We start from the raw sequence: 17,934 nt of genomic DNA on the forward strand, positions 1-17,934 counted from the left end.
TTGTTTATTTCGTCCTACTTATCATGATCCACCTAATTGATCCAATTTTATCCCCTGCATTAAATACACCAACATTTAATGCCCCCTGCGGTGCGAACAGGGACATGTCCAAGGGGTAACTTTATGATCATCCCCGACTGCACGCTCCCATTTTATCGATCAGAACACGCAAAGGTCGCGACCGTTGTTGCGAAATATCATTAGCAAATGGAATTTTAAACTAATAAACATACAACAGTCGCGGCGAGTGCAAATTCAGTATGTACTTTGCAAACCGTTGGTTAAATAATGATCAGAAGTAAAGAGCAAACCGCCGCGGTTTCGGTCTCTAATTAGTTTTGCATACTAATGCAATTGTATGTAATACTGCAGCCACAGTGTAATATGATAACAGAGATGTGTTTACCATATATTACTATTTATTAATTAGAAATAAAGCAAATAAGTAAAATCATCTAATCATCATCTTTGAAATAAACTTCTTTTCGGATTTACAATGGGGCAACCATTAATCTCGTAAGGATTTCAGGGGAAAAAGGAGTTTGACAAAAAAAATCACGAAAATTACGTGGGGGAGAGAAGATATCACGTGTATTGGTTTTCACCTATATTTTCAAAAAATAAATTAAAAACTTTACGATTGTTTCGTAAATTCGTGAAATTTTGAAGAAAATTTATTTACTAAAAATATATAGATGTTTGGTGGGAAAGGGGGTGTTAATTTTTAAATATCACAACGAATCATCACAAGAGGGAAGTGGTGTCCGAAAATCCCTAAAAAATCAATCACATGATTCATGGACGCTCCACAACTGCAAAAACTTCCTAAGATTTGTCAATTGAAATTCCTGCTATAAGAAACCAGATTACGAATATCACCAAGGGTAGGGAGTGTCTAAAAATCCATAAAAAATCAATCACGTGATTAATAGACGCCCCCAAAACTGCAAAACTTCCTTAATTTGTCAATTGAAGATTCCGCTAGAAGAAACCAGTTTTACGAATATCACCAAAGGGAAGGGGGTGTCCTAAAATCCCTTAAAAATCAATCACGTGATCATTAACGCTCCACAACTGCAAAACCTTCAATTGAACATCTGCTGCTATATGAAACAGTCTTACGAATGTCAATTTGCATAAGTTGACGTTCACATTAGGTGAAATAATTGTCAAATCATTAAAATATATCAGATTTTTTTATCTTTTTAGAGTTAGTTTTCAAACATAGCGGTTCGAGCGAAAGATCGAGCCATCAGAAAGACACAGAATACAGAGTCCAATTTAAAGCAGAATTTTGAATCCATTGTGAATGTGTTCTGGTATGTTTAAGTTATGCTAGTGTTTGCCTTGGTTTAGAAAATTGCTTATTGCCTATAAACATGTTAAAATATGATATATATAATCATCAAAAAATATGCAAAGATACGTCCACGTCGATACTGAGAATTTTTAATTGTAGGTTAAATAAACTGGCTTGAAACTTATGAAAATCTTTTGTTGGGAGACAGGGTATGGTTGTGCCTGGATACGATAGTGACAAAATCACAAACATTTAAAATATGCTGATTTTGAGATAAGGTCCAAAGAGAGTATGAGGTACTATGTTTGTTTGAACAAGTTTCCATTATTGCATTCAGTCTGCGCCCATCATCAAAATGATCCATAGACCGCTTACCGTAAAGAGTAAAAAATTTGTTCGATTTCTTTTAATAATAAACTATTACTTGTACACAGATAGATCACTTTGTTGTTTATTTTGCTCAAAGTTGAGCACTAGTAATTAATTACCAGCAATTAGTTTTTGCAGAGATAGTTAATTTAGCACAGTCATAACGATGATTTGTTTTCAAATGTGTGCGTTGGGTACGGTTGTGGCAAATTTTTGGGAACAGTTGTGACAGGTACTTCCGGGTGAAGACAAAACAGAAGAAAAATCTTACTACTAAGACAAAATAAAAAAGAGTAAAGGAAAGGAAAATTGAATAGTTCAAATCATTCAATAGATTAAGTTTCATATAACCTGTCAAAACTTAATTTCCAAACTCATCAGTTATCCCAATCAATATATTCAGTGACCTCCAAAGTTTTCTGACAAATAAAAGCATTTTTTTACATCGTCCACAACATGTTACAACTCAAAAACTATACCTAGCCTCTATTGTTTGCTCATTTTGTTTCGAAGTAACGAGCGGAGAATTCGATCAGATCGCAGTATTCAGATCACGTACATTATTTCAAACAAATTTTAAGCCCGACGGCAGAACTTTTTCTGCATTTGTGACAGCGTGTGGCTTCTGACATATGGGACCGCACACGTCATGAGATTTGGCAGAAAGAAATGTCAACAAAACCTTTGCACGCGTTTCTTTTCTTCCAACTTGTTCGATGAAAAATCATGAACGAGAACTACGTTTTTATAACCAGACATTATTTGCAGTTATTGCGAGAATGGAAAACTTCGGCGAATCTTTCACTTTTAAAAATGTTTGTTTTGCGATAAAATTGCTTGTCATTCAGCAAAATGCAATATTAGAGAAAGATACATACTTACTAGCAATCGGAAAAGTACTTTATATAGAATATTATTTTTATAGAATAAGTTATACATAAGCTATGTAACATGTAGTTCATAATCAGTAAGTTCCGTTATATGCAGCAAGTTTATAATATTAATAATGAGTAGGGGAAAGTCCCGTAACGCCGGACGGCACCAAGGACCGGACACTCTATTTAACACGTATTATTTAAGCGAGTATAAATCTTTTCATTTCAAAACACAAGTGAAAGGGGCGCGGGAGGCAAACAGGTGCAGGATCACGCGCCAAGACTCAACTGTGACGCACACGGCCACGGCGGTAGCAACCCTTTGCTGTTTTAGCCGCAAAATCACGGCGTCACCTAAATATCAATATAAGTAATTCTAGCATATTTATGCATTTACATTTGGGTGGTATGCAAAGATAAAAATTGTACTTGATTGTTATCCGTAAAATGGTAAAATATCATTAGATCTTTTAACCAATTTCAGTAGGTGCCATCAAATGAACGAGAATGTCTGTCCCTTAGTGCCGGACTGTAAACATATTGATATTCCTTGTGAGAATTTACGTAATTTATTCCAATTATTTAATTTTATTCTCTATGAGTGCTAACGGTCACTACATACCCACATTTTCGTATTTCCTAGTCAAAGAATGAAAAGCTTATGGCGAATGCACCAGCTGAGAGCATAGGTGTGGCCCAGGCAAAATGGTAGATGAATAGTGACTTTTTTTTGCAATATCTAAGAATATTTGTCAAAGACACATGTGCAGACACTCCAGAGTGTAGAGTACCTTTGTGTTTATTGCTCGTTTTTTGAAATGTCCGGTACTAGGTGCCACTTTGTAAAGTCATGTTTCTTGTTACCAAAGTTTTATTGATAGAATTTTTTATTTTTTAGCAAAGGTTACGTTTTTAATTTAGTTTGATTTCTAACTTTGTTATCTGACATAAGTCATAATTTAATAAACATTTCAGAAAATATTTTTTTATTTATTTATAAATAACCTTAGGTGACCGGCACTCGGAGACTTTCCCCTATGAGTTAGAGGGAAAAAAAATAAATTCATTAGATAAATATATTTATAGTTCTGAACTATACATATCAACAAGTTATTAATAAAAAATGAATTTATTCCAGTAATTCGTATCAATAGTAGTTAAATGTTCTATCATCATCGATAGAGACTGTTCAAATAACCATTGATCGGCTTTTGGCGTCCTATTGGGGTTGTTATGTCCATAGAAAACTCTGTCAAAGGGGAGTTTATAAATTAATTAAATTAATAACGGAACTTGATGGCCTTTTAATTAGTGCCGTTTCAACGGACTGTCATACGACCTCGCTATCACTCACAAACAGAATAACTCAACGCCGGGACGCTGCGCCGGTGTGGGTGCTTCCACTGTACTTCAGAGCGCATTAATGTTTAATATAGAAACTAATCGCATTTACTTTCATCGTCATGTTGTCCTGACAAAATTAATTACTATGGGTCCCGGTCGCATACTTTCATGCCTTTTTACGCCAGGTACATGAGTTAATTCGGGCGTAAAATAAGTATCAGACATTGAAATTTTAATAAAAAAACAGATTGATTAAAACACATCTTATAGCTCAATGATTAAAAATTATATTATAGGTAGAGCATATATTATGCTGTAATCACACATTCACAAAGCATTTGATGAAATTGATTTGTATATAAAATATCGATGCATTTAATATAACTTACAAATACGGACCAAATTATATACATGGTCAGAATGAAACAGTGACCTTATTTAAAAATTGACTAGTTTTGGTAACGTTTTTGCAACTGAGTATCATGCAAAAAGCATTAATGACAATCCTGTCAGATGTTGAGCGTCATTGCCACAGCCTTGTCTAAGTAATCAGTTGCAGTTCATTTTAAAAGTGGATTTGTCAAGTTTTTAGACACTTAATAATTACTTTTTGTAACTTTTTCTTTTAAAATAAAATCAATAAACTTAGGCCAGTTCAGTACTACTAATTTGGACCACTTTTATTGCAGTAATCTTATGCAATTCCGATTATTTATTTATTTTTATTCACTTTCGGACAAAATGACATAGTACTATTTCGCAAGCACTATATGGCAGTTTGTTCGAGGCGAAGTAAAAGAAAATTGAAAATTGTTAAATGTTTTTAACTTTTATTCTACCTACTTTTAAAAACAGAACAAAGATACCGGTGGACAAGAAGAATGAACTTGCATTTGATGCAAAGCATCGATGCGATTCCTGACTATTATATTTCGAAGTGTTTTTGAAGTTGAGTTGAGTTGAGTTGTTGAAGTTTTGAGTTTTTAAAATCGATTCAAGATTGTGGGTTAAAACGTCGACAAAAATTTTTTCTTTGTTTTTTTTTTTAAATTTTTTTGAAAGCGATCCAGCCGTTTTTTAAGAAAACGTCAACGGAAGATTAAAAATCAGCTTACATACAGATAGACTTCTTCAAAATTTGGTTTCATTCGATTCATAATGACTTGAAACATCGATAAAACATACAATTACCAAAACAATTTTTTTGGCGAAAGCAAACTTCTCCTTCTCTTACGTTAAAAATATTTTAAACATTCGCGTCAATAATAATAATTATAATATCTTTCAGTTCAAATATTATAAGATTACAAAATTATTCTTTATGTAATGTAAATAAAAAAAAAAAAATTTTACGTCGATGAAATAATATTTCTGAATTGAGTGAATTATCGTAAAAGTTTCGTGAGGTATACACAGTCTAAATAACTATTTGTGAATCCCTATAGAAAAACAGAGCGATTTCTATTTATAGGATGGCTAATTCACTTAAATTCAATAATTAGCTAATGAAGCAGTATGATGCAGGTATCCCGATTTAAACAATGATCATGAACACATACACAAAAATAAATAAAATAGATATATTAAGTCTAATAAAGTTTGATAATGTTTTTTTTTAAAATTTGGTTACAATGTGTATCGTTTTATTATGAATTATAATATACATTTTTAAATATTTTCTAGTTTGCGTTTTTTACCACCCGACTGGACTTCATATTATATTATAACTTTTCAACTACCTTTACGACTGCGGTCCACTTCTCGACGCGTTATCAAAGCATTCGCCGTGCATTTGCGAGCTTTATCGTCGTAGCGGGCGCGGTAAAAGCTTCCATAACTGCATTATCGCCGGCAAGGAGCACTGAAACAATACTAATAGCTCAGACCGGTCCGTCCTTACAGTTTAAAGCGGACGCTACGCCGGCCCGGCCTGTGACTTACCCCTGCGGAGGGTAAAAAACTGACAGGGTACATTATGGCCGAGATACGTTAGCGTAAAGGAAATAGTTAAATGGAGAAGATATAGATAAAAAAGTCATACAAACGTATTCTTTGGTTGCAAGCTGCATATATATTTGTTAATTGCACTAACAATGAGATATTACGCTATGCTACGCGATTTGAATATAAACGCTAATTCACTTTAATTAATAGTTACGGAACTTTATTGGCTTATCGGACATAATTCAAAATAAGCACTCGAAAACAAAATCTTGATTTATAAACGATAGATAAGAATCTGGTCATACGGAATAGAGCTTTGGGGATGCTCTAGCATTGATACAGCAGATCCAATCAAATCTACTGGTGAACAATAAAACTCTGCATGTCGATCTGAAGGTGCTATATTACAGACTTTATAAAAAAAGATTCAATAATCATCATTACAAATAAAAAAATCACCCCAATTCACTCGTTAATCCGTTGCTCAAATACACCAAAACTAAGAAGACTAAAAATATTATGGCCAATAAACTTGATCCAGTAAAATTGTATCTAATATTAATACCTACTGAGGTAATTACTATCTATAAATATATTTAATTAATGTCAATTAAAATAACTGATAGAATTAACTAATGTTCTGAATGTTATTAATAAAAGAAATGAAAAATACTTAGAATTTTTGGTATATTAGCGTTTAACTAATTAATATTTTACATAATTGGAAATATTTTTTATAGTAAGAACATGTTAGGATGCATTGTCTGTTCAGCACGGTGCTCCAATAAATTATTTACATAGTGAAATTTTATCACAAAAAACAATATACACAAAATACTATAATCAAACGTCTACATGTCTTAATCCAAAAATAGGCTTATAAACTAACAAGGTAACCATCGGGTTTACTCTTCTTGGATTTTGATGAAATTTCGCATGGTTGTAGAGTAGAACCAAACACCTTTTAATATTATAGTCTTATGAGAAGCGATTTAACGAATGAACGATGAATTTTTATTGAATTTTTATAATTAAACCTCTCATAGGACTCTAATATTTAAAGGTGTTCGGTTTGATAATCAACTCTACAACCATGCGAAGTTTCATCAAAATTCCAGAAGAGTAAACCTGATGGTCATCTTGTAAGCAGATTTCTTAAATAAACTGCAGATTTTAATAATATTTAATGCAGGGTCCATTCGAACCCAAGTTGGTACAAAACCTATATAAAGGGCTCGAATTTCTTTAGTTCATACAGTCAAAACTTCCAATTTCAATAAAAACATTTCGAATTTATAAACATTTCAATCTGATAAAATATTGATCAATAAAATAAAGGTTATTAACGAGATTTCTAGAGATTGATTAGTATGAAAAACACATTCGCATATAATAAGAGAGCATGTAAGATAAATTTGTATTAAATGCGAGCTTTTAAAATAAATTATTTTTACTATAAATCCCAATAATTAAAAAATAATTGCAGTACCAACACGTCGGAAAAGCTATTTGCACTTTTATTGCGTCTGGGCTTAGTCTTGATGCTAATTGCCTGGCTAAGCAAACACGCGATGCACTTAAGTTATCTGATGCATATACTTTAGTGGTTAATGTTAATTAAAAGAAAGAAGATTAAAAACAATGTATAAAACCAAGGAGATAAAAAAAATATGGAATCGAAAAAATAACAAGTGCACGATAGAAAAAATGAAAATCCACAAAAATAAATTCAATTTATTAACTAAAAAAATATTTTAAATTTTTATGTGTATACAAAAAAGTAGGTCGAAATAGGTCAAAATTTAGTCTAGATTACTAACTAGACTATATTTTGTAAACTGACGTCGATATTACAACTTTATCGCAGAATTTCAAATAATATTTACATAGGGTGATGTTGACGCCAAGCCAACGCAATGCGCAATGAGGGACCACGTTTAAGAATGACGTTCCATATAATTCAACCCTGTGCCATGATGTAATGTTTCATGGTGGGATAGAATACTGTTGGAAACTGACAAATACTACAGAATTAAATAAATTGAATTAGAATTTGTACCATCATTCAAACAGAATTAAATAAATTTTTTGAAACATTAAAAAACATGATTGTGTAATCATATATAGACTCTAAAGTCTAGTCATGAAAATATTAATATAGTCTTTTCTAGCTAAATGATTTTTAGATCATAGAATTCATGAATAATATTTGGTACAATAATTTCTTACTTGTTTAAATTTAATATTTATGAATACTTATATTTTTACAACCAATGATAAAATCAAACAACATGCAAAAATAATACTCAGGGGTAGTGAATTTTAAGTTAGTAAGGGGGCATCCATTAATCACGTGAGCGAGTTTTTAAGGATTTTTAAACCCCCCCCTCCCCCTTGGTGATATTTGGTGATATTCAAAATTACCCCCCCTCCCCCACCAAACATCACGTGTATTTTTAGTTACGTGAAAAAACTGTATAATTTTTAATTTTTTTTAAAAATGTTCGAACTTTATTATAAAAAATATTAAAAAAAATAAATGCACGTGATATCTTGCTATACACCTCCCTCCTCGACGTGATATTTCGTGATTTTTTGTTAAACTCCCCCTCCCCCTAAAAACCTCACGTGATTAATGGACGCCCCCTAACTAACTCGAAACATAAATCATTTTAGAAAAAAATATGGTATACAACCATGATTTAAGTTTTAGATTAGAAAGTAATATAAAATGTTGAAAATAAACATAAATGCACAAATTTATGGAATATTTTATTATATTGTAATAGAAGAACCTCCTATTACAAAATACTAAAATATAGGTTTACCCAGCGCTAAATTTACCATATTTATTTAGCACTTCTATATATCATATTTTTGACCTCAATTTTAAATACAAGCATATTCAATTATAATTTTTTTATTACAAAGGGTCTATTACAAAGGGTAGCTTATTCAAATAGGTAGGCACACCATGCTTTCAATGTACCATGGCATCGCATTCTCTTTGTCTTGCATACGACCCCGTGCCCGCACGGGTCTCTCTCTCTTCCTCGGGCGCATGCCCGTCTCGGCACACTCACAAAACTCGTAAACACATAGCGAGTTCTCCTCTCATCCGCTATAGACAGGGCGCTGGGTAGGGTCGAAAGGATGAAATTGATTTAGGGAAATAGCTGGTTTGTGGTATATATGTTTATTAATTACATAGATTAGCAACAAAAAATTCGGTGGGTTATAAAGATTATTTAAAAGTTACTCATTAATTCAAAACGTTTTATAATTAGTGGTATGTAGCATCGTGCTTTAAAGTAAATTTCTGGAACTTCCGTACCTTAATTTAAAATTTTTAAAAGCTTTGAAATTTTTTGAAAACTTTGAAAAAATTAATTTTTTGAGAATTTTGAAATTATTGAAAAATTGATTTTTCGAAAAATTAAATTTTGTTTAGCATTTTGAAGTTTTATACTTTGAATTTTTTTCAAAGCAATTGCATTACGTAGTTAATTTATAGTGCACCATTATTAAATTAGTGTAATTTTTTATAGTTACTGTAATAATTTATAGACTGATAGAATATCTGATTATTTGATGATGCATATATGTTTAATGATCATTTTTGACCCCCAAATAGCATTTTTTTAATTTTTTGTATCAGCTCTCTGGAACCGCTTAACCTATCTATCCAAAAAATTGATCAATTCTTTATTTTATAAACACAAGTACAATGTTGTTTAAATCATTCAAATCGGATGCTCCGTTTTTTGAAAAATTTGATTACCATTTTTGCACTATTTGCCCCATACGGGCAAAAACACGGATGAACCTGCCTTGATCAAAAACAGATCAGCACGTCTCCTCATCAATAGGAATCGAAGGTTCTAGTAATTGTCAACAATAAATTATATACTTGCCCACACACACATACAACCAATATAGGGTAAGCCAAAATTTTCAGAAATCTTTGAAACATAAAATATATATAGAAATTTATACTTTTTTGATGATTTGATTGATTTTTTTGCGATTGCTATAACTTACCCTACGGGAAGTTAAAGAAGGCGCTTTTGAATAAAAGAATTAAAATTTGTGCAAAATCAAGTTGTATGGCAAACAAATGTTCATCAAAAGATCAATGATTTTTTTTATATTTGTATTTATGTTTCAACAGTTGAATTTGAATATGCAATATATCATGGAATAATAGAGAGCATGTCTAGAGACTAAATAAATTGACAGTCACTTCATTTTCAAATTGGTGCGATAGCCAAAATTTAATTAAACCCCATTCATAAGGGTAGTCAGATTATCATATTTTATTCGTTATATACGATGAATAATATAGCATTCTCGTCAAACTTTACGATTCTATTTCAGGCTCGGCCAAGGTAATTAGTTACTATGGGTAAAGACGAGATAATAATAAAATGTCTGAATAAACAGTTAGTTATTTTGACAGGTAATTATTATACAAAAGTATTATACAAAAACGTAAGGTCATATGAAACTAAATTTCAAATAATTACTTTAAAATTTGAATGATATAGCAGTCATGTCATTTTACTATAAAAATATAGAAATAAATGCTATATAATTCATGTTCGCTAACGTGATAAACTATGTTCAATTACCTGAATTATATGGCAATAAGAAAGGTTATAGTCGACACTTTCGACGGTACGTTAAGCAATTCTCTCTAAATGCAATAGCTATCAGCAATTCTCTATAAATACAATAGCTATCAGCAATTCTCTATAAATACAATAGCTATCAGCAATTCTCTATAAATACAATAGCTATCAGCAATTCTCTATAAATATTACTTAAATTAGCCTCAGGTATACTAGGAACCTTTGAAACGTAAAAATATTTAAAAAATTGCACTTTCGATTTTTTGCGAAAAAAATTTTTGGTTTCGTTTTGAGTACAAAAACCATATAATTATTAAGATAAAAGGTAGATCAATTTGTTCTAAATAGGACAGCATTGAATTGTCATCTTCTGAATATGTATAAAAATTCGCATTCACAAAACATAATAAATATAACAATTATTCATTCCATCAGTAAAAATTTAAAAAACTATACAAAAATGTGTCCATTACATAATATGTATCTTGTCGTCCAGTCGGCTCGCCGTCTACTACAATAGCGTACTCTCACGCACACAAAGGCGCCGCTGAATCCGAGGCGAAGCAAAAAGGACGGATCACGTGATCGCCGCAGCCAGTCGAACGCGAGCTACCATGGCTAGCAAAACGCCGCGCTTGTTCGAATCGTTCTAACCTAAAATTAAATATTTCAGATAACCCAGCTGTCAAAAGGGCAAAAGTGAAATTCATCTCACTTTATTAATCCTGTACGACAGGTGTATGCGATAAGCGTGTTTTAAGGTGTGAGAATAAGGTGTTTGTAAGAGTGAATAGAGAAACGTCAAATCGTGAACCCGCGCGCACAGTTCAATAACAAACTCACGTCATCGTCCGTGCGGCGTGTTCTAGAGTTTCCTTTAGCGCGAAATTTAAAATTTAAATTCTTTTCAAATATTAATAATGTAGAAATTCCATGTGCATTCATATTTTCTTTAGTTCTTTTCCTATTATGAGACCATTTTCATTTCCTCTAGTTTGTTATTAATAGTGGGTGATATGTATAAAAGTGGTGGCAGGTCCTCCTTGGGGGCCGCCATAGTTTTGGCGACTATTTTGTGCTACTACAACAGTTGTTTTTGCGGTTTTGTCTTTGACGACATCAGTGCTGTGCGCGACAACAAAGACTTGAGGCCGCACACGCCTCTGAAGAATGTCTTCTTCAACGATTTCTGGGGAACTCCGATGCATAAGGTACCGGAGAGACGTTTAGCACTTAAGTAGTAGATGTTACCTGCCCCTAAGTTTTTTTTCATTTCTCAAGATGAAATTACAATCTGTTTTTTAATATTAAATAAGGGTAATTATGAAGAACAATTTGCTAAGTTAAAATCAAAATAGAGTTTACCCAGTGGTATCCCCTTATTTGTATCGATTGAACAAATATTCGTAATCAAAGTGGCTTCTTAGAAAAGTAACTAATAATTCAAATACATAATAATAATAGTGTATTGCAAAGAAAATGCCAATAAAAGTCAACAGAAAGAAAAAAAAGAAGAGTCAAAAACCTCAATCTACGAAGAATTCGTATCTACCTGTCGTAGTCGAAAAAGTCGTCTCTACCCCTACCTAAAAAGTCGAAAAAAGTCATATCTGCTTTCTTTAAGTTATTTAATTTTATTTGCATAAGGGTATCGACGAGTGTTTATGCAAAACCCGGTTTTCGAATAGTATTTACCCCAAAAACCGGTTTTTACCGGGCTAGAGTTTTCCTAAAAAAAATATTTTTCTCGAATAATTCTAACAGAATTCTCAAAAAATATTTTTCTTTGAAATTATTTGCTGCTCAATTTTATTGATAATAATTTTTATAGGCTGTTGAGAAGAATAAAAAAATAATAAATGACTTTAAAAACAATTAACTGTTAAATGGTTGTAAATATGTTTATAATAGTGAAACGAAGAACAGCTTTCGATTACCAACAGTATATTGTCACCAATCTGATTAATTTCATTTTAATCTGTCATTTTCATTCTTTTAAGTGTTGTTCATACATTGAAAACAAGTATTTTCTACCAAAAAAAGAATATTGGAATTCCACAATTTTCTCCTAAAAATGTTTTATTCAAACGTTTTTTAAAAACCGAGAAAATCCCTAGTGTCGACTCAATATAATGAAACTTATCTATTTAAGATGAATAATTTAATGTAATATATTCAAAACCGAAAATAAAGCATAATGTATACTAGATTTTTTTTATTTTAATAGCTCTTATAAGAAATAAGAATAAACTGATCCTGATTTTTCATCTAGATCTTTACACTTTATTAAGATAACTTTAATCTAAATTATCAGAAAAAGATTTGGTACTACGAAAAAGTAGAATAAAATTCAAATGAGCAAGTCACATAACCCATTCTCGAAACTCATATTACTCTATTTTTTATTCTAACTATGTATAAAATGTTACAGACGTTTCGAGACCATAATTTGTGTCATCACCAGTTTAAATTTGACATAAAATAATATTAACACATTTTATACTTAGATAATTGGAAAGTGTGTTTAATTATGAATGGTAAAATTTGATCTCAACAACTTTTTGTCACAAAACTTGTCTTGACACTGTTCTGTATACATATAATAGTAATCCCAACAAAAACTATGTTTACTTAAAGTAGATCAAAATAAATACAGTGTTATTCCAAGATCTACGAATACAAAAATATCTAAACACTGACACTGAAAAACATCCTCCAAACCAAGTTAAGGAATAGATTATTATATATACTATATATTTTGAATATTTATATTAGATTTATATTGTGGAGCTAAAATAACAAATAAGCATAAGTACACGTACTAATTATTATTTTTCTGCTATCTATCTTATTTAGTTTTATGCAATAACTCTAATTGAAGTTAAATCTAATCGTAATATATCAATAGAGAATAAAAGAATACATCTGCAGCTAGCACAAAAATTATCTCTTAATATTTTTAAATACTATTTGAAAGGTCAAAAATAATATTATAAAATCTGTAGTGTAAGTGAGTTTAGAATAAAGCAATAAGTTTTACATGACAATCACGAAATCTCTATCTTCACACGATCTGCCAAGCAAGTTTATTTACAGTTATAAACCGACCCAAGTGCATGTGCATTCTGTGCTATTTATTTGTCTAATAAATATAAATGCATATACAGACCTCCGGAAATGCACTGCCCGCATGAAATTATTGAATGCAATTAAAACTTCCATAAAGCACATTAAAATTAAAATTATTGTCGATTCAACAAATCATAACACAGAAATTGTGAGGAAAAAAATAATGAAAATATATAAATAAAATTACTGAATATAAATTGCTTAGGGATGTTGATTTACACCGAATTTTTCAATATAACCAAAATTTTAAAATATTTAAGAAAATTATAATATTTTGTTAAAAATAAATATTCCTCATTCCTCATTGCTCCGTCAAAAAAAAAATTGAAAACTCAGACAATGGTCATTTCTTTTAATCCTAAAATTTTACCTGTTCTTGTTCATGTTAGGACAGGTGTAAAAATTATAAATTATAAAAAAATGAGTACAGGCAATAAATATATGATCACGAATACAAATAACATATAATAAATACCAAAATGTTTCCACTAAAATATTCATTTAACGATAACGAATTTATATATCTCGAATAGCATCCAAACCTAAACGTATGTTTTCCATAATCACCCATTTATCGTATGATGATCATTACTATGTGGAAAATTTTCCTGATATATTATCGTATTAATTTATATACGTTGGTATTATATTACAAATAAAGAAATAAATCAATATTCATCCAATGGAAGTCTAAATGGTAAAAACTCGATGTTGAATACTCTTGTTCATAATCTTTGATCAAGGTCATCCACCTCTTCGACCTTCTGGAGTGGAGTATGGTCATGGTCACTGATTATGTGAGCCAGATCTGTATTACATAGTAATATGATCAAGACATAATAAATAATTAGACTTCAAATGAATTTATTTTAAACCGAAAAAAATAGTTCATTAGCCATTTGATTATTCAGTTAGTTATGTGCCAGAAATTAAAACAATATAAGATACAGTATATATTTGGCAGATGAAATTATATAATTTAGTTTAATATATAACACAATACGTCCAAAATTGCATGTACATTATTTTTTTTAAACTTATGCATGTTGAATTTTGCTTTTCTGCTAATAATAGAAATTACAGTATTTATAATAATCAATTTTAACATGGGAAATTAACATGTACTAGGAATTTGCCTTAAGGCACGTTGCCACGCACCACTAGTTTCGCTTGAATTTGAGACAAAATCTATTCCACAAACAAGCAAATTTAAATTATTTACAACCGAGATAAATATGCTATTAATATCTTTAGCCAATAACTTAGATCACGAAATTGATCTTTAGCTTTATACAAACGATCTTTGAACTTTCACGCATTTAGAAACCAGTATTGCGAATAAATGAATGAAAACTCACATTACATTCTAATGTAAACATAAACGTGTACCATGATTTTATACATCAATATTTTATATGAATACACAGATGTATACATTGATAGTAACTGTGACATTTATGTACGCCTTCGCAGTCAGAATATATAAATACTATGATTATTGTAACATTACCTAAATCAAAAAAAGATCAAAATATGAAGTTTTGCTAATAAGAACCTAAAATCATCTAAATTATTTTCATGCGAAAATTGATTAAGAGATTGTATCACAATTTGAATAATTCTGTTACTCTTGTACTACAACCGACAGGAATTCCAAAAATGCCTTCCGTACAAGAGTAATGAAATATCATAAATTACTTCCATTAAATAAAGATATCCATCATTATCAATTTGAACTTTGAATACAGTAATTCCGATTATGTGCTCTAATTAATTAAAGGCAGTTTCAGTCAAAATGTTCAAACGTCCTACCTATTCTCATTGTGGATTATACTAACGTCACATAATCCCCTCGAATGTAACTATTGGCTGAATGTTAATAAATTCTACCCGATCTAGGGATTAATTTTAATGCAATATGACAAATATAGAGAAAATAAATTTACCTACAGATTTTGTTAAACCAAATCGTAATGAAATTTTAATGTACGAAAGTAAAAAATTGTGAAGGGCAGTTTGAAATATGCAAGATAGCAAAGATACCCAAAACGTACATTTGAATATATTATTTTACTCTTGGTGATTACTCAAAAATGGCTTTAAAAATATTTCTTGAAAATACATATTAGGTTTCTATAGAAATATTTTTAGCCAAATTCTAGCCAATCATTCATATTGAGATTGATTAAAATTTTAGCTGGAATTTTTTTTTGTAAATTAAAAAAAAATTAAAATCTGAAATAAAAAAATGCCCTCCTCAAAAACTAATCGTTTCTTCACACTATCAACACAAGCAAACTGTTTTTTGAACCATTCAAATCGGATGCTACTTCTCTCAGAAAATACCATTTTTTGCACATTTAGCTCTGTAACGCCGAAACGACCGGACCTATCTTTACCAAAAACTAATCACCACTTCGTTCCATCATTAGAAATTGAGTGTTCTTTTAATCACTCAAATCGGATAGTCTGTTCTCTCAAAAACTTAATTTTTATTTTAAGGGGAAAGGGCTAAACCTGTCTTTGCCAAAAACTCAGCACATCTCCCCAGAAGTAGAAATCGAATATGTTTCTTGAATGATCCAAATCTAGATTGTGGACGAAAAAGTGTATCCGTACGTACGCACACAAACACACATCAATTTTTTGTAAGGTATGCCAAAATGTTCAGAAACCTTCAAAACGTGAAGATATACAAACATTTTCATTTAGAGTTTTGGACTATTACAATAACTTACCTACTCTACGAGGGTTAACAATTGAAGCTTGATTATATTAAACAAACAATTCTGCTCTTTTGCAGAATCCAAAAAATTTAATAAATCCTATATTTAATAAATATATCCTTCAGTATTTACTGTATAACATCACAAAAATGCAATATGGTTATATGTGTGCCTCTGAAAAATGCACGCAATAAAAATATTCCCACTATGCATTTTTGTATTTGTTACCAGAATGTTTACGAGCATTTTTTAGCTAATTAAAAACGAATAGGGTATCCATTATAAACCCAGTATTTTTTCGAAGCGTATAATGTACACGTTCAGCTGAAAACACAGACAATTATGTACGGTTTTGTAATTAACGACAACTGTGCTAATTCGGTATCTCCCCAGAGAACTATCCAACAGTCATTAATGTACCCTAATGACTTTATACTAAATGAAAATATCATAGCTTTACCACCATCGCCATTTGGCCCTCATTGGCCGTATCTTGATTTTATTTATGGAATTTGTTTTATTTTTGCAAATTGCACCATGGAACTCTGTTCCCATACACACCAGGTTTCGCTTTGATAGAGAATTTAAATAAAAATTAGCACACAGTTGTATGATAATGATACAGAGAGAGAGGAAAAGTATGATAACTGAATTTTTGCATGACTGATGGAATATAATGGAAAGCGGAAAAATCAGTTACAATAGTCCGTTTTGTTAGTTTTGTAATGCATATGCATATCATTTGTTTCTTCACAGTTTTCTACATAAATTATTTTACTTCTACTTTTTTATCAACGTTAACAGGTTAAACTCTCGGATAAGGTTGGTTTCTTCTTTGTAAAATCAAATTTCTCCTAATAAATAAGGTCAAGTTAAAAGTAACTAAAGACCTAAATAAGGTACAGTACTTGATCTCTAAAACAGGTTGAGTTAGTTTGTCATTATTTTACGTTTTATTATTAAGACTAATCTTAAGGACACGGTTCAGGAAATTCGAGGTTCGTCAGTTCGTTCCCCGATGAATATGAAAAAATAATAAGAAGAAAAATATTATTTAAATTATAAATTAAAATTACTCATATCGCACAATATTCTAAATATTCATATAAACATTACAAATATCAAATGGTTTTTATAAAATATTTAAAATAAATAATATAAAATGTAAGACTTTGCCTAAACCCAAGCCAGAATTTGATATTTTAGGTACATATACGCATTTGTTGTATCTATATACACCTACTATATACAAATACCAACGGCTATATCCTGATTCATAATTCTCGACATCTCATATTTGTCAAACTCATATACACCTGCTTTCCGCATGTTTGACTCGACGAAATCAAAGTCTATATCTTCAGTAAATGATGTTTGCCTACTATATATAGGCATTAAATAAAGATTAGAATCTCGAACCATATGCTTGTGAAAGTGTTACTGAAATATTTTCATGTACGAGAATAGATTCTCTGAATTTTCTATGAAGTTTATTTATGGAGTGACAAAATATAAATAAATATTGAAGATGGATTTATATAAAGATGGATGTAGAAATATATATATATATATATGATTTAGTAGTTAATTTTGATGTTGAAATATATGAGTGAGTT

The sequence above is a fragment of the Ctenocephalides felis genome, unplaced genomic scaffold (assembly GCF_003426905.1).
Source record: "Ctenocephalides felis isolate EL2017-DRISC unplaced genomic scaffold, ASM342690v1 CF-g0.4_SCAFFOLD_01492, whole genome shotgun sequence".
Taxonomy (NCBI): Eukaryota; Metazoa; Arthropoda; class Insecta; order Siphonaptera; family Pulicidae; genus Ctenocephalides; species Ctenocephalides felis.